Source organism: Danio rerio, chromosome 23 (genome assembly GCF_049306965.1).
Source record: "Danio rerio strain Tuebingen ecotype United States chromosome 23, GRCz12tu, whole genome shotgun sequence".
NCBI classification, from domain to species: domain Eukaryota; kingdom Metazoa; phylum Chordata; class Actinopteri; order Cypriniformes; family Danionidae; genus Danio; species Danio rerio.
Genome location: NC_133198.1, coordinates 11410001 through 11437839, shown reverse-complemented (window position 1 = coordinate 11437839; position 27839 = coordinate 11410001). Strand labels below are relative to the sequence as shown.

The window sequence follows — 27839 nt, the reverse complement described above, 5'->3', positions numbered from 1 at the left end:
GCCAATGGGCTAGGTAAAATAATCTTGTTTACACAATTATATAACCGATTATTTTGAGTGTTTTAAGCTGAACTCACCTCATTTTTGTCTTCTCATTTCTAAAAACACAACAATATTATTACTTAGAACAAATATCTAAATATTTGGACTAGAAACAAGACAAAAACGTTAAAATTCAAGTGTTTTCAGTGCTGAAACAGGAGAAAGTTGCTGCAGTTCACATAATGTTGCCCCAACACAAATCAAGTTAACTTCTCTTTTACTATTATTTTCACAATACAAGTGGATTGAACATAGTTAGGTTGTCATAAAAAAACTTCAAGAATTGTGTTGATTCAGCTTATTTTAAATGATTAGTTTGAACAAGCAGCAAAAAAATAATTTCCTGAGTCTTAGTTTTGTACATGTATATACACTACCTGTAGAGAAAGCATTTATAATTTTTCAAACCAATACAGGCTCATAGTGAAAATGTACCCCGTATACATTTTTGGTGAGTGGAAATTTATGGAGTCTCAAAAGTATAACATTTACAAAATAAAAATTCATACATGCACAGCACAATTCACATTTACAAAATATAATTTATAAATTCAAAACACAAATCATAAATTCAACACTTAATTTCTGAATTCAAAGGTAAAAATCATGAATATTTTCGCCTAATGATTTGGATTTGTATATTTATGAATCACATTTTGATTTTACAAATTGGATTTGTGTATTTATGAATCGCGTTTTGAATTTACTAATTGGATTTGTGTATTTATAAATCACGTTTTGAATTTACTAATTGGATCTGTGTATTTATGAATCACATTTGATTTTACAAATTGGATTTGTATATTTTTAATCATGTTTTGAATTTATGAATTGGATTTGTGTATTTTTGGATTGTGTTTTGAATTTACGAATTGGATATGTGTATTTTAAAGTAATGCTTTGAATTTATAAATTGGATTTGTGTATTTATAAATCGTGTTTTGAATTAACAAATTGGATTTGTGTATTTACGAATCGCATTTTAAATTTACTATTTGGATTTGTGTATTTATGGATCGCGTTTTGAAATTACAAATTGGATTTTGTAACTTTAAACTGTGTTGTGGATGGATGAATTAAATTTTGTGTATGTATTATTTTTTGAGACTGATTTGGCTACATACAAATTATGTAGCAAGGGTTACTTATGGCTGCATTTTGTCTTTAAAACAAATGCTATGATGTGGTATGACGCCACCGACAGCATCTGTTTCTTTTTGCGCTAGCAGCTTACCGCTTTTCCGCTATTACCAGTTTGCCCAGTATATCGCCTCATACGTTGGTGGACTTGAGACACAGAGAGAAGTAGACCGCAACGACAGGGTTTGAGTCTGATAAAGAATGGTTCCAGAAAGCAGGTAAAACAAAAAAAAAAATGCAAAAAATTAAATTAATAAGTAAATAACAGTGTGAGATTTGGGTAAGATCTGAAAATGTAGACAAAATCAGGTGGCCGTGAGGGCTTTTTTGATTGCTTTTGAAAACACTGTCGATTGGTTTTAGGAAGGAAATTATTAGATCAATTTATGATTTATAAAACAATATCGGTTGGGCTTAAGGAACAGGTTGAGTGGGGGATCGATTTGTAGGTTGGTCAGTCAGATCAGACAGTGGCCTCTGGTGGATTTAGGTTAAAACAGCAAGGGCACAATGGCACTCGCGAGAGAAAGTAAATCTAAAAAAAGGTTCACATTGGCCTACGGTGGATTTGCGAAAACAAAAAATGCAAAAAAAAAAAAAAAAAAAAACTTCTGGGACATATTTTGTGCTGTTCAGAAATGTATACAAGGGAACAAATTAATAATGAGCCTGGGCTTTCAAATTAAGCTAATTCTAAAAACATAGCTAAAAAATCTAATTTGTAACTAAAATTACAAAAAAAAAAAAAAAAAAACTGTTTAGTTTGCTGATGCCCAGTGAATAAATCACATTGATTTGCATTAGAATAAAGGCCGAACATTTGCTCACCTGGAATTTTCTTTTCATTTCATAACAGAAACTTGCTTTTGAATAAAACAATTCTGCTCAGACAATGGAAGAATATGTGCTGCACACTACAACTCAAAAGATATTTCTTTAGCATTGTCTCCGAACGCGTGTGTATTGTGTGTATGCATGGGTGTGTGTCTGCGTGCGTGCGTGCATGAGCCTCTGTGGGAGAGAATGAGAGTGGTGAGTAATCAGAAGTCCCTGAGGCTCTGCAGCAGTGTTATCATTTTTTGCCACATGTACCAGCTTGTTGAGGAAAACACCCAGCCCATCAACCATATTCCCAAACAACATCCACACTTCACCTAAAGAGGACACTTAATCTTCAGAGAGACTGCGCAGAAACCAATCCACACTCATTGCGTAACACTGTTCCCATAAGCATTGTGGTGTATGCTTAAATTTACCAAACACATTTACAGTGTTTATTTTAATGATAAACTTACAAGTTCAACTAATTAATGGCACATTTGGTAATACATACTATATTTAGTAATAGTTAATTGCTTTTTTAATATATGAGGGTGATAAAAAGGTGTCAATTACAGATGTGTAATCTTTTAATGAGGTGCTCTGGTGTTGTGATTAGTCTGGTCTTTAGTCTAAATCTGCCTCATGGACATATTAATTTTAAATCACTGGAATAAGATTTAAGGCTTTTTCAATTCTTATTCGAAAGTTTAGCTGTCTTTGATATGTTTGGAAATATATATATATATATATATATATATATATATATATATATATATATATATATATATATATATATATATATATTTATTTATTTATTATTTTTTTTTTTTTAGGGGTGTAACTGTTCACAAAAATCACCGTTCGGTTCGATACGACACAGTGGTGTCACGGTTCAGTATGTTTTCGATACAGCAAAAAAGTAAAAAGCCAAAGTATATCTCTGATTTATACTTCTGGGGTTTCTGTTTAGCAGCAAATAAAACAAATCCTTCTGTATACTCAAAACCAAAAAGCTGCTTATAAAAAAATAAATATAATATGTAATAGTTAAACAAATAAAAAGAAAATAATAATTTAGTTTTTATATGAATTTCAGTTTCAATCTATCTTTAAGTATTTTTTTTTTTTTCAGAAAGATGATTGTCCACGTTTCCCAGAGGGTTGCAGCTGGAAGGGCATCCGCTGCGTAAAAATGTACTGGATAAGTTGGCGGTTCATTCTGCTGTGGCGACCCCGGATTAACAAAGGGACTAAGCCGACAAGAAAATGAATGAATGAATGATTGTCCACCTTTTCTTCAGACACCACAGATATGCTTGATTTGACTTTCACCTGCCATTTCAGTGAATCTGAAAGCAGGAATTATCTGACTGAAATGGGCTTATGAAGGATTATTGTAACTTTATTAGATTTAACATTTTCTTAAAACCTGAAATTTCCACTTCCGATTAAGATCTCTCATATCCACAGCTATAAATGTACCGATCGCCTCGGTGATTTGTTTTGCCCTGTTCGAATCTGTAGGAATTGCCTGTCTAAATGCTGTTCCAGTTACTGATTCCGTGATGTCAGTGTAAATGAGTTCATATGATCACATAGCTTACTGCCATAACACATGTCTTGTTTTTTCCACCACTCTCTTGTTGGCGGTGATGGTGCGCGACGTATCTGAAGAGCGGTGGGGGCATGTGCGCGCAACGTATTTGAAGAGCGGTGGAGGTGTGTGCGCGTGATGTACCTGAGCGGCGGGGGTGAGTTGTGCCCAACCAACAAGAAGAGCTAGGAGGGATGCGGTAGAAAGGGGTGTGCGACGTATTTAAGGACTGGGGGGAGACGCACGATTTCCGAAAGATTATCATTCAATTGCGGGAATCCGGGAGACTCTCTATATATTTACTGGAGACTCACAAAAGTTCAGGGAGACTTGGGATGTCTGGGATTACATTAACTGATTAATTACTAGCCATTTTGCGAGCTAGTGTAGCGCTTGTCTGACTGGAGTAGTGTTTGGAGGTGGATGGGTGTGGTGATATGTGAACAGGTTATTGAGATTGGCTGTTTTGTGTCAGGGTCCAGGGTTGCTGGGGCAATGGGAGCGAAGGAAGCATGAGCAGGCTGACACAGAAGGCAGCAATATTGCTAATGAGTGCATGCGTTAATAAAGTGATATTCTGAGTACAAAAGCGATGATCTACTGTTTAACATGACAGCAGGGAAGGCAGCATGTTGTCTGCCACGTCATGTTGTGGGTTGCTGCACTGAAAACATTATATTTTGTACTTTACTTTCTTTAATGCGTACACTCTCAGAAAAAAAGGTACAATGAGGGTACAATTTTGTTCCTAGAGGGAACAAAATATATAATTGTACCTTTAAAGGTCCCATATTGGTCCTTAGGGTACAATTTTGTACCCAAATGGGATATAAAGGTACAAATGTCCAGATTTAGGTTTGAAAAGTACATTTTTGTACCTTTTATAGCACATTTGGATACAAATTTGTACCGTAAAGGACCAATTTGGCACCTTTAAAGGTACAATTATATATTTTGTTTCCCTATAGGAACAAAATTGTACCCTCAGCTCATGATAAGATCAAGACACTATATAACACTAATTTAAATGTATTAATACTAAACATTAATACTAAAATACATAATTTAAAAATATAATAAATAAATAAATTGATTGAATTAAATATTTTAATAATTATTTTTTTTCATGTATTTAAATTACATTTTTTCTCAAAAATGTTAATAATTTAATTTATAATTGAATGTAATTTTAATCATTAAAAACGTAAATACTGGTCTTTGCTTACTGTTTAAGACCCTATAGTTTATGGGATGTAGAATAAGAACCATGCAGAGTGACAGCATCTTCATACAGGTTGTGATGTTGCTGTCTCTTTAAGAGTTTGGCTTGTTGAGACGTTATAGTAGTGTTTGTTACTGAGGCGGTCGGTAGAGTATGCTGGCTGTTTACACAGAACTTTGCACGCTTTTCAAAGAAAAGTCTATTTTGGAGTCTACACTTTTCAGGTAAGAATGTATTAAAGATATATTTTCAGTCTCATTTTTACATGTGAAGCCGTGTTCTGTTGATTTTGTCTGACTCTCGGGTCTCGGCTTTCCCCGCTTTAAGTGCTCCGGGCTGGCCTGCAGGATGGAGTTTGCTAATATGTCTGCAGCTTATTAAAGAAGTTAATACAATGTGATATCGAAGTCACCGAGGGACATAACGTTATAGACGGTGAGTACTATATGCTGTTAGTTTTCTCTGTGTAAAAGTTCCCTTTATCGCCTACGTTACGTATTCGCGCCTTATATCTTACGTTACGTTACTGCTTTATTAATAAGTGTTGCCACAGCGGAATATAATCGCAACCCAAATAGCAAAATACACTCGGGCCAGTTGCGGCGGCAGAAGCGAGCCGACGCTGCCGTATCCGTGCACCGGAATCGGGCCGTGACCCGTGAGTAATGTGCGGTGTGGCCCGGAGCTCGCGCGACTAAAGTCTTCATATACCTTGATATAAAACCAATAGCTTTTTATTATATAAAAAATAATATTGTTATTAATACTGGAAATTTGTAATTATCGATAATGTTTTATATTTTGAGGCCATTTTTCTAGCCACGGTTGACCGCTGAAATGTAATTTTAGACGGTTATATAAGTTACACCGCCATTTTGTGAAGAAAAATCACAATTTTGTCACCGACAAAGCGATTGATTATGTAAACGTGGCTAGTTACAAACGTGGCGTGCATATCTTCGTTTCAGTGTCTAAGTTACATTAATGTTGAGGAGTGTCCACAAACTCTCATGTCCAGAATTGTTGGTGCTTTACTATCGTTTAACGTTATACTTATGTTAATGTAGAATTATTAACATACCATGTTGTATAAATCGACGTTTTAAGTTATACTTTGTTCTTTAATGTAATAATTTGTCTCATCTGTTCTGAAACTGGTACCTTGAGCTATTTTACCTATTTTATTAATATCTCAAAATAAGTAAATAGTTATTGCTTTATCTTATTGCTTTCCAGAAGTTTTTGAAGTTTCCAATTGTCTTTCAGGACAAGATTGAACAACAGAATGCAGCCTAACAGCATCAGACCAATGAAGGCATGTCATAAGAAAGCATGGCTCAGTTACAAGAGTATGTCTCATTATCTATACCATGGTTTTAATGGCTTACATACTATTTTAAATTTGTAGGTTTTTACTTACAAACAACAATAAATGTACACCCACATGTTTAAAATTATTTTCTAGGTTTTCATCGAAAGATGAGAGATCAACTGAAGAATGCTATGGACCTGACTGAAGGTACTCTTTCTAAACTTTCTCCACTTGATTAATATTATTAAATTCTAGCTTTGGATGGATTCATTCATATTTGTTTGTATGCCACATCTTATGTTCCAGGAATTGATTTTACAGCAGCACTTCTCATGTTGCCAGCCTTGTTAAGCAAGACACTTCAACATTTCGTTGTGCTCCGGTGCGTATGTTGTTTTCTGTTTAGTATATGCGGTGATAAATGCATTTTATAATGCTTGATATTCTTTATATTAGGATGACGCAGTGGGTAGTGCTGTCACCTTACAGCAAGAAGGTCGCTGGTTCGAGCCTCGGCTGGGTCAGTTGGCATTTGTGTGAGGAGTTTGCATATTCTTCCAGTGTTCGTGAGGGTTTCCTCCAAGTGCTCCGGTTTCCCCACAAGTCCAAAGACATGCACTATAGCTGAATTTGGTAAGCTTATTTGTCTGTAGTGTATAAATGTGAGTGTGAATAAGTGTGTCTGGATGTTTCGTAATACTGGTTTGCAGCTAGAAGGGCATCTGCTGCATAAAACATATGCTGGATAAGTTGGTGGTTCATTCCACTGTGGCAACCCCAGATTAATAAAGGGACTAAGCCGAAAAGAAATTGAATGAATGAATGAAATTTATATTAGTCTTTTAATCTGTGATACTTTTTTTTTTTTTAATCAGTGAATATTAATTATTTTACTTTCTATGCATGTTGATTTTCTCTTCATCAGTGATAGAGTGGCTGATATTAATGTAATTATTGCTTTGTCATTTACAGTGAACCATCTTCACCACATCCAACAGTTCAAGTACAGGAGGAGGCCACCGACTGGACAACTGTGTTAACAAGACGAGTCACGGCAGTCTTCAGAGTTGATGGGATTGTGATTGACCGGGCTAATGATGTGGACGAATATAAATTTTTGACATATCCATCTTATTAGAAGAACACCTTGATGTTTCTGCAGTGGAATGTTTTGAATGAACAGTGGACGGTGACAAGCCTCGATCTACTCCAGTTACCAGAGTGATGAACCTTGTTTTTTGTTTCTCTACATGCTCTTGGGATAATCACAATCATCAAGTTAATCCAGCACACTGCTATCATTCATGCATAAAGCAAATTTTTAAATAACTTGTGGTCTTAATGACTATCAAAGAACATTTTCCAGATATGAGTGCTTTACATGTCATGTTTATCAAAAGCATAAACACATATTGTGTTACAACAAATTACAACTCCACTTGAGGAGTAATCTACTGATGTTGAGGAAGAGGCTACTGATGTATTTTATTTTCTGCACTGTCGAAGCAATTTATAGAGAAAGTTTGCCTTCATTCTGAAATTCCGAGAAAATGTTGATGACAAATTATTTATAATGACCGAGTATTCTGACTAAAGACAAATACTTTGGACTTTATAAAGTGCAGTACTTGATGTAGCCTGTGTAATGTGTTTATAAATCTTAAACAGTATTTGTGTGGTCTTTGTATTAAGTGTAGATTATTTAGTTTTTATTCTTATCTAAATTGTTCTTTTTACTGTTTTACATGTCTGCTTTATACTTGCTGTGTAATTTTATTTCTTAACACATTCAGTTGTGAGTTGTAATGAAATATTTCTACATTAATAAATAAAAATGGACATCTGTGAACCAAAATATTTTATTTATTTATTTGTGCATGCAGTCACCAAAGGATCAAAATGCCTGGGTCAGTACCCTGAAAATACTATATAATATAAAAAGGTACATTTTTGTACCTTCAGTGTCTAAGGTACAAAATTGTCCCTTAAAGGGTACAAATGTAGAAGGTACAATTTTGTACCTTTAAATAGAGGTACAAATTTGTACCCTTAAGGGTACCACCCCAGTGACGGGCCATTTGTACCCTAAAAGGTACAATTTTGTACCTTTTTTTCTGAGAGTGTACCGAACTGAAAGTCTCATACCAAACGGTTCAATATACATATATATTTTTATTTTTTATTTTTTTTTATTCAGTAAGGGCTTAAACTTAATCAAAAGTGACAGTTAAAGATGTTTCTGTTTAGAATGGTCCGAAATAGAGAAAATAAGCAGTGAGCAGCAGTTCTGTGGCTGCAAAAGCCTTGTTGATGCCAGAGGTCAGAGGCAAACGGCCAGACTGGTTCCAGGTTATAGAAAGGCAACAGTAACTCAAATAACTACTCGTTAGAACCAATGTATGCAGAAGAGCATCTCTGAACACATAACATGTCCAACATTGAGGCAGATGGGCTACAGCAGCAGAAGACCACACCGGGTGCCCCTCCTGTCAGCTAAGAACAGGAAACTGAGGCTACAATTCACATAGGCTCATCAAAATTGGACAATGGAAGATTGTAAAAATGTTGCTTGGTCTGATGAGTCTTGATTTCTGCTGTGACATTCAGATGTTAGGGTTAGAATATAGTGTCAACAACATGAAAGCATGGATGCTACCTTGTATACATGGATCAGGCTGGTGGTGGTAATGGTATAATGGTGTAGGGGATATTTTCTTGGCACACTTTGGGTGCTCAATTAGTACCAATTGAGCACTGTGTCACTGGCACAGCCTACCTGAGTATTTTTGCTGACTGTGTTCATTCTTTATGACCACAGTGTACCCATCTTCTTATGGCTACTTTCAGCAGGATAACGCACCATGACATAAAGTGCAAATCATCTCAGACTGATTTCTTGCACATGATCATACTCTAATGACCTCTGCAGTCACCTAATCTCAATCCAATAGAACGCCTTTAGGATGTGGTGGAACAAGATATTTGCATCATGGATAAGCAGCTGATAAATCTGCAGCAACTGCGTGATGATATCATGTCAAAATGGACCAAAATCTATGAGGAATATTTCCAGTACGTTGTTAAATCTATGCCACGAAGGATTAAGGCAGTTCTGAAGGCAAAAGGGGGTCCAACTCAATACTAGTACCAGTAGGTGTTCCTAATAAAGTGGCTGGTTATTGTATAATACAGCCAAAAATATAATAGATAACACTGCTTAAGTGTAATAGGATGCAGGACAAAGCCACATAGTTCATTGACTGTATTTTGAAGCATTTCTTTTACAGTCCAGTTGTACATGTACATATTGTTTAATTATAATTATAATTATAATTACAAAAACTGTTTAATAAATGCAGGTATCAACCCTGAACCTACCCACAAACCTAACCCCTGTAGTTATCTAATATTATATTATCTTATATTACCCAGTCCTATTCGAAAGTATGAGAGTAGAATCATGTTTTGTAAGTGCATTTACTGTAAAATAAAGAGCAACCCATTTCTGCTTATATTGAGTTCTTATTTGTGCTGATCTATAATAACTGCGATATAATAATGGAAACACTTTAGATTAAGTAACATTTCACACCATTTACTAATGGCCTATTGACTGTCTGTTATTAAGATATTAACTGTTTATTAGCTCTCATAAAGTATGACCTTATTTTACATCTCCAATCCTACCCAATATATAAACCCAACTACTACCTTACTAATTACTATTAAGCAGCTAGTTTATTGTTTGTTGAGCTTAAAAGTCTGTTTTAATGGCTTTTAAATCCCAGAAAGACTAAGGTACCGAGAAGGTCTCACTGCAGACCAGGTGCACATGCAAGCTTTTAATGCATACACCTAACCCCACCCATCACAGTAATGTCACTAACTCTATTGAGTTTTTGTGTCTCAGCTTGCATGTACAAGTCTGCAGTCACATACCATTACCATTTACAGGTACCATTTACACTAGTTTGTGTTTTCATTTTAAAATGGCTTTTTAAAATTAAAAAGCTCTTCTTCCAGATTGGTGTTTTTATTAAAACAATCTTTTCCAGGGTGTTAGTGGTTATTAGGGTCAAGACACTCAACCTACGTTAGGCTACAAGTAAGTGGTAGTTTTTGTGGTTTGTTCAATGTGATGGCTCTAATTGATTCAGGTAGAGTTTACACCAGTGCGTTTTATTTTAAAATAAAAACACTCATTGTCCAGAGTGTTGTCACAATACTGAATTTCATACAATTTACCGCTAACATTTAAGCGCTGTTGAGCTTAAACACAGCTGATTTGGCATTGTGTTCATGTTTTCAACAGAAATTACTGTGATTGGTCGTGAAAGTCATCAGTTTACTGCACTTGGTAGATGTAAAGTGATTATCAGGAAACATCTGTGATTCGCTTTCACATGGAAACGCTCAAGATGTTTTTTTTTTTTAATTGCTAGCGCTATTTCTTGATGTTGATAATTCCCTCAGGTTTATACAAAGGTTGTAGAACCACTCAGTATAGTCCTTAGCCTCTCTAACAGTATTGAACAAAGATAATTATTAAAAAATAATAACTTACTCTCTGATTGCTCGATGCCTCCAACAATGTGTTGTGAGCTGCTCTTTTACTGGTATTTACATTCCCATAGAATTAATGATATTTAAAAAAAATATTTTCGGAAAATAGTTTAAATAAATCCTAAATAATAAAATAATCATAGAAATTATTATTTTGCACCTCAGTCCCATTGGCTGCCAGAATTGTTCATTGATCAGGCATCAGCCAATATAACAGCTTTATACCTGCCCTGCCCCGAGCTACGAGTGCACGAATGAATTCTGCCACAAAGATCGTGTAAGATGTGTAGCGAAAAGCCAGAGAGTGAAAGATTGTAGATTAACTGCCGAATCTGAGTTTGTGATTGCCGACTTGTGGTTGTAGAGGGAAGATGCAATCAAGATATACATGACATTTTCACAAAACAAAAACTATTAATTTACAACTTCAAATTCAAAACACAAGTGTGCTGATTATTGTCTGTGTGTGCAAATCAAGAGATTCAGCTGTTCACCACATAGCTGTGTGTACATTTCAACCTACACATACAAACATTAGTTTCACAAGTTCTCTTATTTTTGCAACGAGTTTTGCAACAATTTACCTTCATAATAAATAGTGTAGCAATATATAAATCATTTCAACTTGGGATAACCAATTTAACAGGAGGATCTCTGGAAAGCAAAAGCAAGAAAGGAAGGGACAAAAGGACTGGAAGGCACAATTTGTGAGTCTGCATCACCAGATGGAGCAAGAGCAGATAATTCACACCTGAGAAAGCCAGTTTTTTGAGTGCACGCGAAAAGATTTGCGTGCGAGCAGCTTATATTGCAGAGCTCAGAAGCTGTTTTATTCACGAACAGAGGAAACCGGCGCATGAGCAAAGAGATTCACTTGCTCGTATTACATGAATGCGCTCCTGACTTGTAATACTGCGCTTCAGACATTTGTCAATTAAATAATGCCATATGGGAATATGTCCATCTCGCAAATGTACTGTCTTCTGCCATTTTCATGTATTTGCTGCTTTACCGCTGCATGTTAGGGCTTAACGTTACTGTAAACCAGCCTGAGCCAATAGCCTCAGGCCTCGGACCTCGAACTCAGAGGCTGAAATCATTCTGTGCTCAAAGTAAAAAGTTTCATTTAGGGCTGCACGATTCTGGCTAAAATGTGCCTAATATCAAGATCACGATTCTTTCTCACGATTCTTTGGATGTAAAACAAAGGTTAATATGAGTAGGCTATAATTATTGTAAATTCTCAAATATATTGTCACCTTGGAATTATAAGGTTCCATCTGCGTTCTGAATGATTTTGAGATATTGAGCTTCAAAGTTTTTGCAAACCATATAGCAAACAGTATGTGTGCAACATTTGTTTTTTAAAAAAAGTCTTAAAATGTAAACAGTAAATTGTCATTTATAGGGTTGGGTATCGTTTGGGTTTTTTTTTTTTATACCGGTGCTTAATCGATACTTTTAAAACGGTACCGTGCCAAAACGGTGCCTGAACCGATACCTTTTAGCCACAAAATTAATTGACAAAAAAAAATTATATATATAAATCACTATCATTATCTTGATCAGAGTAGTGTCTTAATCATATTAAAATCAGCGCTTCCGGTGCGCGACCTGCTTTACGCTCTTGTTGCAGCACCAAAATTAGGCACCGAAATTCATATGCTGATTTGATCCGTTGCATATCAGTTCCAAAGGTACCGGTGCGATAGTGGTGCCGAGTTTTGGTACCCAACTCTAGTCATTTAATAAGAATATGTCAATAACTCAACTTTGACAAAAATGTCATATAGAACCTTAAAATTTTAAAGTGACGATATGGTAAAACAACAATAATAATATTAGGCCTATGTGTAGGTCTACTGTTGCTTAAAATGCTAAATTTTGTACTGTCATTATGGCGGACATGAACAGACTTTCAATATGTCCTGTTTGTTAATTCTCATGACATCAGAATATAACTAATTATAATTATAAAGTTGAATTATTACGTTTTAGACATGTGCTTGTCATTTGTCATTGACAGCATTATGAGACCATTTGTTTTCACTGGTAAATTCAGAGATTTGTCATTGTCAGATTTTTTTTGCATTATATTCAACCTTATTTAAGCTAGAGTAACTATTCTGACATTGTAAAACATTTATTTTTATGCACAACACTTTGCGTTAGCCATGAAAAAAAAAACATATCAAATGCTTGTTGTAATCATAACCGTAAAATGCGTTATGATCATTTAAATGATGTGCAGTCAGTTTCATTTTCATTTCCTAGTGTGGCTCATGGCTGCCGTAAACACACACACATGCAAATCATTCTTTCAGCATGGCTCTCAAACGATTGCTCTGTGTAACAAACTGAACATTATTTAAAACTGTATTACTTGTTATTCACAGCCTATGCAGGTTCTGTTCACTAAAGTAGACGTCATTGGCGTGATCTCGGTAGCTCGTAGTCAGCTCAAGTTTGATTTCGCAGCCGCGAATACATCATTACATGAAGACAGAAATTACATTTCTGGGTGATTTATACCTTATAAATACAGCATGAGACATTTTAACGCCATTTGAAGGTGCCCATGTTCCTGTGAAGACTTGTGTGACTGCCTTTAAGCTTCTCTCCTGACCTTGAAAATTTAATTGGCTGAATCGTAGAAAAGCTGAATTAAGATCGTGTGTAGGGTCGAATCGAGACCGTGATCTTTTTTTAAATTATCGCACATGCTTTAGTTCCAATAGCCAGAGGGAGATTAATGACAACACATGCGTATATTCACTAACCACGAACAGGAAATAGAAACGTTTGCGTGTGAAACGTTTGTTGTTATGCAAGCACTACTGAACTTGTACTGAGTAAAATATTACTGAAAATGCATTAGTAATGCCTTACACTACTGCGTTAAAGGAAAAAGCAATACGTTAGAGTAATACATTACATTTGTAACGCCTTACCAGGCAGGGGTAAACCCACTGACTTAACTTTTATAAGTATGCACATAGTTTGCTTTCTTAATAATTATAAGGCAACGTGTTTACTTTTTTCCAACTAACCTCTCTTTAAAGTGCACATATTTTGCCAGCACCTGTACTGCAAGTAAACTGCCTGTGCAATGGTCACATGATCAGGGATTGACAAATCAAGAAACAATATGCAATAGTCCAGAAGACCAGTCAGAAAGTGATTGTGGATGGCCATGCCTCTGTTTGCATTTCACTCTCCCTGTACTGGAACAGAACATCAGCAATTCCAATAATATTTTAAAATGAAAATGCAATAGTGTGTATCTGTTTTTAAAAGCTTAATGCTGGTCCCTATTTGCTACCATTATATACATATGAGTAGGAGCAAGATTTGTTGTTGTTGTTGTTTTTAATTACTCATTTTGTGGTCTGAAAAAACAAAAAGGCATACAATCATTAGAACAACACCTGAGTGAGTAAACACAATCTTCATTTTTTTTGGGTGAGCTATTTTCTTAATTAGATTTTAACACAGCTAGGTGTGAATGTGCACGTCTAAGCACCTCTTCATATTCCAGAATCTGCTCTGTTATTCAACAGGAAAGTGAATACAGGTGTCGAGGGTCTGCGAACGACACACACTTCAGGAGGTGCTAGTGAGATTAGATTGAGCAGAGGGACCCCAGAGAGGGGCCTCATTACCATATGAATCTCATTCAGCCTAATAGAAAAGGAACTGAGACACGAAATGATAAAAAGATCTATGAAAGTGAAAAATAAATAGGCTACACTGCAAAAAAGGTGTTTCTTAGAGCTAAGCTTTTTCTAGTCAACATATCTAAAAATTCTTCGACCCAGAAGCACTTCCTACACCAACAAAAATTTGGTGAGACTTCAGTTAAGTAACAATTCACCCCATTTGGTAACACTTTTCATTAAGTTTATGCATTAGTAAACATGAACTAACATCGAACAACACATCTGTTAAACATTACTTAATCTTTATTAATGTTAACTAAACATACATTATGTGTTAATTAATACATTAGTTAACACAAACTAAGGGGGAACATCAACTATTATTCAGCATTACATAATTCCTGGTTAATGTTATTTCATATTCTACTGTCAACCCAGGCTCATTCTGAAAATGTACCCATGTATACATTTCGGAAGAGTGCCAAACACATCCCAGAAGCTAAAATTTTTGCAGTTTTAGATTTTCGCGAATCCACCAGAGGCCGCTGTGTATGCTTTTGGAGATCTCAAATGTCTTTTGCAAGTGCCATTTACACCTTCTTTTCTCATGTAAATCCACCGGAGGCTGCTGTCGACTGACTGATAAACTGACCCACCCTCCATCTTTCCTAAACCCAACCAATAGTGTTTTCCAAATCACAGTTTGACCACTCTTTGCCAGACACGAACCCCATCGTCATGGTCAACTCTTCTCTGCATCTCAAGTCTGCCAATGTATGTCAACACAGGGGCAAACAGAAGTATGCAGGCAATCCAGAAACGTAATCAAAGTCACAGGCGAGTGGTCAGAAGGCAGGAAGCAGACAGGAATAAACAGATAAACAAGGCAGGGATCAAAACGTGACAAAGCAAAGACAAAGGAAACGCATTGTAATGTCACTAAACAGATAACAAGACTCAGTGACTAGAGTGAGTGTCTGTGCTGCTTAAATAATGAGTGTAATCAGTCCTTGACAATCGTCCAGCAGTGTGTATGCAATCAGTCAGGATCAGGAATTTGTGTGGGTGCGGAGTGCCTGTATGAAGCTGTAGTCCATGAAATGACGGATTTGAAGCCAATAAGTAAATGTTTTCCAACGATCTATGGTGATTTAGATCGCTGGTGATCGTGACATTATTTATTCATGGATAAGATAGTATGACCTAACAATCAATAACACATGTATTCAGTAATACTAAATTTGATATGTAAAGTAAATGTGTTAATGTGTTAAATAATCTATCATTTAATACATTAGTTAATTGGTTAAATACTTAGCGCAAACAAATAATGAACAAATGTTAATAACACATTAGATAATGTTGTGCATACTAAAATAAATTTCATAAATCCATTAACAAATGCTTTCTTAATGATAAACATGTTAATAAATGGTTAACAAACATGCATAACATGTTTAAGCTGTTTTCCACTTTAACAATTTATTATATTCAGGTTTGTTAGCTCTTTACTAACATGATTTACTATTAACAAACTATTTGTTAATGGAATTATGAAGCTTACTGTAGTGTACAGTAGAGCTGCACAATTAATCGAGAAAAGATTGCGATCTCGATTCGACCCCCTAGACGATCTTAATCCAGCATTTCTACTATTTTGCCAATCATATTTTCAAGTTCAGGAGAGAAGAAAAGGTGGCTGCACGAGTCTTTTCATTGTTTCACATACGTTGCTCAGCAACATGGACACCTCCAAATGATGTTAAAATAGTCGCATACTGTATTTTTACGGTATAATTCACCTAAAAATGTATTTTATGTCTTCATATAATGCTGTATTCAAGGCCGTTAAATCACATGTGATGTGAGCTGTTGACTGTGCGGGCGCGCGCCCTACTTAATGATAGACGCGCGCGCGTCTACTTTAGTGAACAGAACCTGCACATGCTGTAAGTAACAGGTAATAAAGTTGTAAATAATGTTCCGTTTGTGGCACAGTGTAATCGTTTGAGAGCCGTGTGCGAAATATAAGCAGCACTTAGCACTGAAAATGAAACCGAAAGTATGCACATCATTTAAATGATCATATCGCATTTTAGAGTTATGACTGCGACAAGCATTTGATATGTTTTTTCTTTCATAGCGAACACAGTTGTGCATTAAAATAAATGTTTACAGTTTCAGTATTACTACTCTAGCCTATATAATGTTGATTTTACCAATGAATTAAATGGTCTAACAATGTTGTCAATGACAGATTGCAAGCATTTATCTCAAACATAATTCAACATCAGAATTATTATAAGTAGAATATAAATATTTATAGAAACCAGTAGACCTACACATAATATTAATATTGTTGTTTTATCATATGCTTGAGAAAAAAACAATAATTTCATATTAAGCTTTATTTTACAATCGTAATCTATTTATTTAACAATCGTAAGCAAAAAAAAATTGCGATTCTCATTTTAGCCAGAATCGTGCAGCTCTAGTGTACAGTACTTCTATTGTGTTAATAACATTTGTTTCAATATTAACTAATAATTAATTAATTAATAATTAAATTAATAATTAATTAGTTAACTAATGCATTAACTAATGTATTAAATAACATTATTATTATTTTTTTTTACATTATTTTATTAAATAACATTATTATTTATTCCGCTGTGGCAACACCAGATTAATAAAGGGACTAAGCTGAAAAGAAAATGGATCAATTAATTAATGAATGAACATTATATGAACAGATGATAGATAGATAGATAGATAGATAGATAGATAGATAGATAGATAGATAGATAGATAGATAGATAGATAGATAGATAGATAGATAGATAGATAGATAGATAGATAGATAGATAGATAGATAGATAGATCTGTTTTCTGATTTAAAAAATGCCTTGCACTTAAAAGGTTGCACATATTATAATTTTACAGTCAAGACTACATTTGTGAAAATTACCTATTTTTTCAAAGGATTAATTATGATTTTGGGCTCACTACTTTTGAAATCTTAGGTGAATGCATTTTCATGGTACATAAGTTAAATTAACTCATATTTTTAAGTGATAGGACCAAAATGCTAAATTTTAAGTTACTTTCAGTCAACAAAACAATATTAGGGTGTAAGCAACATTTGGCTCCTTTCACACATACACACACACACACACACACACACACACACACACACACACACACACACACACACACACACACTAAATAATGCACCTTTCTTGATCTAATATAAACCATGGCACGCCTCACATAACCTGCAGTGACCTGCATAAGACGTCTCACAGTTACTCATACTTCCCTTTTTCTGTGAGTACTAGTATGTTTTGTTGTTCCCCACTGGCAACATGAAAGATAACTAGCATTTGAATCCACAGTCATTTGAACCAGAGTGTGACTGTCAAATTATCTTTTGTGAACCCCTCAGTGGATCCCTATGTACCACGCCAAAGATGATATCTCTGGGACGAGTGAAAAACACAATTTACTACATGTTCCAGAGTAAGAGGAACACTGTCAATATTGGTAGGTGGGCGAGTGGGAAAAAAGTGGGTGTTATTTTGAGACTCTCGTGCTTCATAGGGAAGTGTGAGCGAGACTCTATATCGGGACACATTGTGAGAGCTGTGTGAGACGGGCTCAATTGGACTGAAGTACACTACAAGTGCCAGCACACCATGTCTATACGCACTTAGCTGGAATGCGGGCCATTGTGCTTGTCAATAGGGAGGATGTTTTCCAAGTGGGCTGCAAAGAGTGTACAGAGCACTGTCTTTTGTATGTCTGTGCATTTGTGTTCGCATGTGTGTGTGTTTGGAGCCCAGATCTGTCTTGTGCTCTGGCTCAATGGGTGGCATCGTTATAGAATATTGTTTCCTCTCTTTAGAAGTGCCATGGAAAGCCGCAGAAAGCATGTGAGATGGTAATTACATTAGCTACGGCCAGCGGGAGAAGTCATGACCCCATTTCGATCTACTCACTTTGATATCAGAACGTCTGTGTAGCATTACTCTAAGAAATAGCATAGCAAAAAAATGATGTTTGTATATTAGAAGTGAAATGTGATTAGTTTTGGAATATGTATGTATTATGTTTACATGAAAATGTCATTGTAGCTTTGGATGTACATTGAAAGTTGTGATTATGTCATGCTTGTTAAATAGTTGTCTGCTACATACTTTTGTTTCAGTAGTTCAGATTAGTTTTGAGATTACAGTGTTAAAAACAACACATGTTGGGCAATATAACATGATGTACGGCCAATAAGTGTCTCTTTTTCAGTTACTGACATTGATAATTGACTCAATTGATGTGTTTATCTCCTTACATTCTGCAATGATCAAATCTGAAAACGTATGCTAAACAAAACAATACATTTTGTGTGTAAATGTGTTGTGAACTTCTGTTTGATATCAACAGGTGTGTAATTAACTTGTTTGAAGTCATAACATGTTCATTTTACTAATTAGCAGTCAGCAGCACTGGTTTCTAGACATCACAACTCGAGGTGTGTGTGATATGTATTGTATATGATAATTGTTGTTAATAGGATAAGTGTGGGCTTAATAATGCACGAGAAAAAATTATAAAGTATATCACTAGCTTTGCAGAAGAAAAAAAAATGTTTACTGTATGATAAAGTCTGATTAAATACAGTTAGAATGAAGATGTGGATGGAAAAATCATTCTTACAGAGGTGTGTTTTAGGAATATTTCTAAAAGCCACACATATAGAGCTGGTTATGGGGTGTAAAATGTATTGTTATAAGGAGCCGTACAAAAATGGTTTCTTATTTATCAATGAATCCACCATATAACACTTTATTTGCGTAAAAAATCAACATTTTGCTGGAAACTGCAGTGTATGTTTTTCAATGAGTTGAGATCTTTATTAGTCTACTGCTCAGTCCTGATCCTTGTTTTCTGCTCCATAAGATAGCATGTGAGTTTTTTTTTTATTCCAGAACACACAAACATCAAAAATCAAAGAATTTCACACCTACAGTATTAAAACGAAACATTTGCAATGTCAAATGAGGTACATTAAAAGCATTAAAGATTTAATGCCATTTTATAAAGGATGTTGCTTTAAAAAATCCTATTTTTCATTGTCATTAGAATTAATATAAGCAACACAATTGCCTCACAGCAAGAAGGTCGCTGGTTCGAGCAATGGCAGTTGGACAGTTGGAATTTCTGTGTGGAGTTTGCATGTTCTTCCAGTGTCTGTGTGGGTTTCCTCCGGGTGCACCGATTTCCCCAACAGTCCATAGACATGCGGTAGGTGAATTGAATTAGCTAACTTTGCTGTATTGTATGTGACTGGGTCCAAGAATGTATGAGTGTTTCCCAGTGTTGGGTTGTGGCTGGAAGGGCTTCCGCTATGTAAAACATGTGCTGGATAAACTGGCAGTTCATTCCACTGTGGCGACCCCAGAATAATACAGGCTAACTAAGCTGAAAAGAAACTGAAATTAATGAATTAAAATTAATAATCAATTACCTGTTAACTGCTTAATAATCCATTTTATGTCAGCAACACTACACAATATGGTGGCACTACTATGCATTAAACAATGCTTAACTAATGCACAGAAAATCATGAGTTAATGCGTATTTAATTTAACTAATGCACAGATAATCATGAGTTAATGCCAACCCAGGCTCATTATGGATACATACCCCTGCATACATTTCTGAAGAGAGCTAAATACGTCCTAGGAGCTATGTTTTCTTTTTTGTTTTGTTTTTTCTTTTTCTTTTTTTGAATTCTTTTTTTGAAGTTTTTGTTTTAGCGAATCCACTGGAGGCCACTGTGGACACTTTTGCAGATCTCAATTTTCTCTGGTGAGTGTGATTCGCTCCTACTGTTCTCGTGTAAATCCAACAAAGGCTGCTGTCAACTGATTGACTGACCGACCAATTCCTCCCACCTACCCTCTTCCCTAAACCCAACCGATAATGTTTTCAAAAGCAAGATTGACCCACCCACTGCCTTCCCACAACCCAATCAATAGTGCTTTCAAAATCACAGATTAACCCGCCCACAGCCTTCCCTAACCCAACCAATAGTGTTTTCAAAAGCACGATTGACCCGCACACCGCCTTCCCTAAATCCAACGGATAGTGGTTTTAAACGCACCACTGACCCGCACACAGCCTTCCTTAACCCAACCATTTAGTGGTTTCAAAAGCAAGATTGACTCGCACACTGCCTTCTCTAAACCCAACCCATATTGTTTTCAAACGCACCATTGACCCACCCACAGTCTTCCCTAATCCAACTAACAGTGTTTTCAAAAGCACGATTGGCTCGCACACCTCCTTCCCTAAACCCAACCCATCATGTTTTCAAAAGCACGATTGGCTTGTACACCGCCTTCACTAAACCCAAAGATAGTATTTTCAAAAGCAAGATTGACCCGCGTACCGCCTTCCACACAACCCAATTGATAATGTTTTCAAAATCACTGATTGACCCGCCCACAGCCTTCCCTAAACCCAAAGATAGTGTTTTCAAAAGCAAGATTGACCCGCGTACCGCCTTTCACACAACCCAATTGATAATGTTTTCAAAATCACTGATTGACCCGCCCACAGCCTTTCCTAAACCCAAATGATAGTGTTTTTAAAAGCATGATTGACCTGCACACTGCCTTCCCTAACCCAACCGATAGTGTTTAAAAAAGCACAATTGACCCAACCACCACCTTTTCTAAACCAAACGGATAGTGTTTTTAATTACACCAATTGACCACCCCACTGCCTTCCCAAACCCAACCGATAGTGTTTTCAATTGGCCAATTGACCAGCCCACCACCTTCCCTAACCCAACTGATAGTGTTTTCAAAAGCACGATTGACCTATCCACCAACTTCTAGGGTTGGGTACTGAAACCCGGTGCAATTATAGCCCGGTACCTTTGTAACCGGTATGTACCGGATCAAACCAGCATATGAATTTCGATGCCTAATTTCGGTGCTACTGGTGCTGCGACAAGGTAGTAAGAAGCATTAGGGGTGCATCAAAAACACATATAAGTACGCATTGTCACACCATCTCTAAATATTTATTTTTAAACAACTTTGAGGAATAGGACAGGCAATGTCAGACATTTGTTTTTGTTGGTTAGGGGACGAACGGATGCACGCAATGCATGGAGTACAGTGCATTCGGTGAGAGAGAGAGACTCTCTTTAGATCAGCACGCATGATCGCGTTCATCAAATTTACCTAAACTAAGCGTTCTAAAGCGTATTTTACCAGAAAGGATTCTGACTCAGCAACGTGAAGCAGATGCTTTATAAAACTTGCGTGTAAGGGGGAAACACATCAAACTTAATGCCACATTTGATGACTCAAAGGCAGAGGAATGCACTGTCTCTTACATAATCTGGCACTTTCAATATATGTTCATGGACACCAATGCTCTGATGTTATTATGATTGAGACAATACTCTGATTTAGAGTTTAGACTACCATGTAAACAGTGATTTCTGATAACATTTAACAGACCACAGACAACTGCGTCGCGAAATGAGGAGGTTTTTTTCTTTTCATTTAAAGTTGGGTATCAAATTTCATTAAAAGAGCACTCTTCCACCAGTCCCTGTATCAACAGCTTGCCCCCCTAAATTTGGACATGTATTTTTGTGTCAAATCGCCACAGAGAAGCGAGATCAGCCATCAGTGGCAGACTGCGGAGATATGACTGAGGCCTCTCTCTTTGCACTTTTGGTGTCACGAGCACTTGTTCTCCCAGGCACTTGCTCTCTCTGTCAGTGAAGGTGCTGTGCGCATTAGCCTATAGTTCCCCACATTCTTCAGAGGTTGACGCCCAAATTAACACATTTTAACACTTTTAATATAAGAAGTTCTTGGCTATGCAGAGATCATTATTAATCAGAAATCTAGTGTACATAGTTTTAAGTTAGGAAATGCAGTCTTGAATTTACAAACAGTCGGCAAGTACCAAAGAAAAGATGTAACACATTGATCAAATGTAGTTTTCAGCCACACTCATGTAAGTCATATTCAACTTATTTAGTTTTGCCTTCATTCATTTTTGATTTCCATCTTCAACACATGATTTATTTACAACACATTTTTAAACATAGTAGTTTAATTAACTCGTTTCTAATATCTACTTTTTTATCTTCCCCATGGTGACAGTCAGTGCATAACATTTTATTAGTTCTTTTGCAAGACAGTTGTATTCAGACAAAGTCCCTTTAAGTATTTTATAGTCTTTTTTCAGATTAAAGTGTCATTTAAACACTTAATCAGTTAAGTACGAAAGTTGAAATAATTAGTCAAATTATTTTGTAACTGATTTGTTGTGTATATCAAAAATGTACATGAAATATTTCTTAAGGAGGCTAATAATACTGACCTAATTAAAAAAAAATCTGCTTTTATTCAAGAAATAAACAATAAGAAATATGACATATTATGGCTCCAGAATGATTTTTTTTTTTTTTAGGAAACACTGTGATTTTTTTCAGAAACATTATTTTAAATGAATGGGAGGGCAAAAAAATTAACTTCAACTGTAGGCCTATCTGTTAAAGTTTACAGGTGCAACAATGTGCCTTGATGTTTGTGAATGTAAGAAATGTGTTATCCTACACCAGTACAAAATTTCTTGTCAAATAAATGAACAAGTAAAATTATTTATTAAAGTTATTTAATTATCTTGTTTATGAAGACTGCAGAGTGATGCATGAAAAAAAATGACTTCGAATAATTTTTTTAAAGTATTTTGTGATATATGGTAAAATGTGCCCCCCAAAAGTACAAGTGGCCCCTGAACTGAAAAGGAGTTCAGTATTTTTATGACAGCCTTTCCACAGGTTAGTAGTAAGCTAATATAATTTCATAATGCAAATCTTAAATTCATGCTAACCAGCAAATGATCAAAGGAAATGTATTAATGTCATTCGAATATATAAAATCTGAATTGATTTTTACTTTAAACTTAAATTATATTGTTCTAATAAAATTATTATTTTTTAAATTTTGTCATAAAAGATTTTTCTAGAGTTATCCACCATAATTTTATGGCTCAAAAGTATCGGTTCAGGCACCGTTTTGGCACCAGTATTATTTTAAAGGTATCGATTTAGCACCGGTATCAAAAAAACTCAAATGACACCGAACCCTACCACCTTCCCAAACCAACCGATAGTGTTTTCAAAAGCACGATTGACCTATCCCCCACATTCCCTAAACCCAACTGATAGTGTTTTTAAAAGCATGATTGACCAGCTTACCACCTTTCATAAACACAATCGATAGTGTTTTCAAATGCACCAATTGACCCGCCCACCGCCTTCCCTAACCCAAGCGACAGTGTTTTCAGAAGCACCTCCCAACTTCCCTAAACCCAACCGATAGTGTTTTCAAAAACATTGATTGACCCTCTTGTTAACTGTGGAAAAGACGTCCACATGGAGGTGAGTGGTCAACTGGTAGCACAACAATAAACAGTAGCTGTTGGCAGCATAATACTGTCCCGTAGCATTCACTTTGAAGGCAAAATGCAGCCATACTTACTTAATTATGATTATTCCATCAGCAACTTTATATTTGTTTCTTTGATTAAGTACTTCATCAACTGTTAATAGTTATGTGTCATAAATGTATTAATCCCTTTTATAACAGATTGAATTAACTAAGTCTAAATACATGTGTTAATTACCACAACCAGTCGAAGCCAGACATTTTAGCTGCCAATTATATGCTTTAATTTATCTTTAGCTATAATAAATTGCAAAGGTATAATTAAGTTTACTTTACTCAACTTTACTTGTTGCGGCACATACCTAGCTTACTAATCCAATAGCCATAACCACAATGGCAATTAATTAAAAGAAATGTGATTAATTCAAAACTATGCATATAACTAGAGCATCAATAAAGTGTACTGATTCATCAACAGATTATCAACAATTAGTTAATCAATAAATGATTAATTGTTGGCATCCCTAGACATTAAAATGCATATACGCACAGATTAAAATTAATGACATTGTGTGGATACATCAAGCTGTGCACGTAGGTTTTACAAAGGAATCCATTTACATGACTACAGATGTAAAGAGAGAATGCTGCAAAACCAGCCCTTACAACACAAAACAGTAGCCAAAAAAAATGCGATTGACATTCAAAGCATCCAAAAGCGGAGATCTACAGAACACACGGACCATGCCAAATCACTAGCCACACAAAATAACAATTCCTTCTCACAAACAGTCTGGAAGAGAGGCTCAGTGATGATTCATGTTCATCTGAGGAATAAGAAAAAACAGAAGCTCTTTATTGTTAGCGCTCACTGTCCTGAAGGGAAAAGTTCCCTAACAGGCCCCAGCGGACACAGAGCTCTGACTGTGAAACCCACAGCAGGACACTGTCAGCACTATACAGCAGACCTGTCGCACAGAAAACCCTATGGAAGAGCTCGAAAAAATCCTATAAAGACTCAAAGTGCTTTCACTGACTCTGGAATATTAACAAGGTGGAATACTTGCACTGTCAAATATACAGTAATCTGGAAGAATCTATTTCGGTTTTGTACAAATCAGAGACATTTTCACCACAGTTTTTTCCTTATGAAATAACTTTTTATATAAAATTATTAAAAAGTAAGGGCGGCACGGTGTATCAGTGATAAGCACCGTCGCCTTACAGCAAGAAGATCATTGGTTTGGGCCCCGGCTGAGTCAGTTGGCGTTTCTGTGTGGAGTTTGCATATTCTCCCCGAGTTCAAGTGGGTTACCTCTGGGTGCTCCGGTTTCCCCCACACTCCAAAGACATGCGGCGTAGGTGAACTGAATAAGCTAAAAATGGCAGAACTGTATGTGTGTGAATGAGAGTGAATGGGTGTTTTCCAGTGATGGGTTGCATCAGCTGCGTAAAACATATGCTGGATAAGTTGGCGGTTCATTTCGCTGTGGTGACCCCAGATTAATAAAGGGACTAAGCCGAAAAGACAACGAATGAATGAATGAATGATTGAAATTCACATTGCTGTTTCCTCTACATAATCTTTACTATTAAGAATACTACATTGATTATTTGTCAAAACTGAAAGATGTAGAGCAATTATTAGTTGACTTCAACTTCAGTGACTGATTGATCTATCATTCATCTATATAGCGATTAAATAAACTGAGCCCTGCAGTTGTTTAAAACAACAACAGCAAAACGTAAAATTAAATTAAATGCTAAACCCTTGTCAAATTAGAATGACATCTTAGACGTACAGCCATTACATATCCATTGTGACGATATTTTTTTAAGATTAGTCCAGAAATGCAGCCTAATAATAACATTAGAGTATTAGCTCTAGGAACACCCACGAGCCACTTCACTTTAAAGAGACAAGCAACATACAGCTGGTATTTGTTAACAGGTTTTCAGACAGCACCTCCACACAGACAGGTGAAAACAGGTGACAGGTGAACCTGGCATTACTCAAGGTCCTAATTAGTGTTTTCCAGATGGCTACACCCAGTTTGGAAGAAAAAGGTCTTGGTTTCATTGACAAAATCCTCACAGCTCTGGTAAAAATCCCTCACATTCACAGATGTGGAACTTACTTTTAGGGTTGGCTCTATAAAGCTAATTTTAGGTATGATAGCAGAATCTATGCTAATCTAATAATAAATCAATAACATATGTGACAAATACCCTAAAAAGACAATTGAGGCATCAAGACTTGAGGCATTTTTATTTATTTTTATTGCTGTAACATATGTGGTGTTAAATACTTTATTTAAAAAATATAATAATCTCTTAGTGCTCCATACAGTAAACAAGTTATTTTAGGGCATGGCGCTAACTGGCACTGACAATACATTTGTTGCCTTTTTATATTTTTTTCAAACAAACATTTATGTACACTTTTGAATGTGGCTATGACACACCAAGTGAATGCCAAAACAACATTGGTCACAAAAACTGGCTGCGTTGTCACCTCACTGTGACTGTGTAGGGTCCTGTCATACACCCGGCGCAATGTGGCGGGACCAATACTACGCTTAGCCACCTTAACAATGTAATGCAAATGCACCTATAGCACAAGGGTTCATGTATGTAAGAAAATAAACATCGGAGATCAGCAGTATATAAATGCTAAGTCAAAATTAGTTAGTTTATTTTTTATTACTATTTGTTTTACCATCAGCAGGTATAAAGCATGTTTATCAATCAAAAAGATGAACTAATACTAGGCTAATGATCACCTTCTTCATTTCAGGCAGCTTGTGTTTTATGAAAATCTTTGCATTCACTGCAATGCTAACCTGTCTTAGTAGAGCATTGTGTAATAGCAGCGAGAATCTTGGGTTTGATCACAGGAAACACACGCACAGGTAAAATGTGTAGCATGGACAGACTGAAACCATGTGCAATTGTAAAAAATTTCTGGTAAGTTTCAGCAACCCTGCAGTTTGATAAGCAACAAAACTTTTGCAATTTCATGACAACACATGTAACACAACACTGTCATTACTTTTTATGCCTGTTAGATGGCGCTTAACTTTAAAATGTTACTAGTTGCATTTGGTTGTTGTTTTTTCAGTGGAGTAAACTTCTGTATTTGAATCCTGTAAGATTTAAAATTAGAATCACTTTCTATCTGTGCTTTCTCCAATTCCTTGATAACTTTCCTCACTTCTGCTTTTATTCTCAAACACTGACCTATTGACTAAACTAAACAGCCAGTCAACACAGAGGTAATGTTGTGTCATGCATGCTTCAGTGAGTCACATTTATGTATTTACATTTTTAAATGACATCTAATTCATTAATAAAACATATTTAAGTTTTCAGTGTTTGAGGGATGTTTACTGTATTTTGACCTACAGTATTCCCTGATTAGCTTTCAGAGGTTACTTTATGTTAAACTATACAATCTAATTTGACTTTGCTTTTAGGTTATATCTAGATACAAACACTTTTTTAATTAGAGAAGTGTATTTTGAACACTTTGCAATGCCTATTGGTGATCTTGATCTACCAGTTTCAGACTGTTAAACAATTTATTTTCTCTCATAGGCTAATTAGTGCAATTATGCATTCATAATAGTATGAACTGTTATAGGGGGGGACTAATGTATATTTATATTATCTGTTATTCATTAATTAATCCATTTTCCTTCAGCTTAGTCTCTTATATGTTAAATAACTACCAACCAGCCACAATCCAGTACTGGGAAACACCCATACACATCCACAGTCACACACACACACTTCAGCCAATTTAGTTCATACAGTTGTAGCACATGTCTTTGGACTGTGGGGGAAATCGCAGCACCCGGAGGAAACCCACACCAACACGGGGAGAACATTCCAACTCCTTACAGAAATGCCAACTAACACAGCCAGGACTTGAACCAGTGACCTTCTTGTTGTGAGGCGACAGTGCTAACCACTGAGCCACCAAGCCATCCTATTATCTGTTATT

General features: G+C 35.9%; 1 protein-coding gene and 1 long non-coding RNA gene across 8 annotated transcripts in view; one reads left to right on the top strand and one right to left on the bottom strand.

Moving 5' to 3' along the window:
• Positions 1-27839, bottom strand: part of chl1a (cell adhesion molecule L1-like a) — a 163462-nt gene that overhangs the window by 125838 nt on the left and 9785 nt on the right. The gene's annotated exons all lie outside the window — the stretch shown is intronic.
• LOC137489090 (uncharacterized) lies at positions 6344-7633 on the top strand. The gene is made up of 3 exons (XR_011008424.2): positions 6344-6514; positions 6589-6765; positions 7105-7633. It is a non-coding gene; the product is annotated as an uncharacterized lncRNA (long non-coding RNA).